Source organism: Rhinopithecus roxellana, chromosome 10 (genome assembly GCF_007565055.1).
Source record: "Rhinopithecus roxellana isolate Shanxi Qingling chromosome 10, ASM756505v1, whole genome shotgun sequence".
Classification (NCBI taxonomy): Eukaryota; Metazoa; Chordata; class Mammalia; order Primates; family Cercopithecidae; genus Rhinopithecus; species Rhinopithecus roxellana.
Genome location: NC_044558.1, coordinates 62,175,444 through 62,176,014, shown reverse-complemented (window position 1 = coordinate 62,176,014; position 571 = coordinate 62,175,444). Strand labels below are relative to the sequence as shown.

The window sequence follows — 571 nt, the reverse complement described above, 5'->3', positions numbered from 1 at the left end:
GTAGCTGGGACTACAGGCGTCCGCCACCTCGCCCAGCTAGTTTTTTGTGTTTTAGTAGAGACGGGGTTTCACCGTGTTAGCCAGGATGGTCTCGATCTCCTGACCTCGTGATCCGCCCGTCTCGGCCTCCCAAAGTGCTGGGATTACAGGCTTGAGCCACCGTGCCCGGCCTCCCAGCTCTGTGTTTTTAAGGGCAAAAGACACCTCCAGTATTTTGTTGTTGTTGTTCATGTCAAATGGATAGTGTGCCAATGTAACAAGGTTTGAGGGTGGCACATCTCACATGTGTGTGAACACCCAGTCATTATGCTTATGAACTACAAAAGGATCTTCCTCCAGTATTATTACTTCTAGAGTGGGTTTTTTGATATTTCCATGTGATTACTCTTGCATTTCTTTCTCTAGAAATTTCTAGTAACACTCCACCAGGTTATCCCACCACACTGTCCACCAAAACTATGCTTTATAAAACCTCCCTAGTGCCCTTACCACATGCACATGCCTTGTAGAACTCGGACAAGGAGGTGGAACCTGTTGATATTCCTGCCCAGTGCTTCAGATCTTCTCAAAG

General features: G+C 47.1%; 1 non-coding gene across 1 annotated transcript; it reads right to left on the bottom strand.

Annotated features, from left to right (window-relative positions):
• Nucleotides 1-230: 230 nt before the first annotated feature.
• Nucleotides 231-329, bottom strand: LOC115900210. Its single transcript, XR_004059878.1, has one exon. It is a non-coding gene; the product is annotated as a small nucleolar RNA U13 (small nucleolar RNA).
• Nucleotides 330-571: the final 242 nt, after the last annotated feature.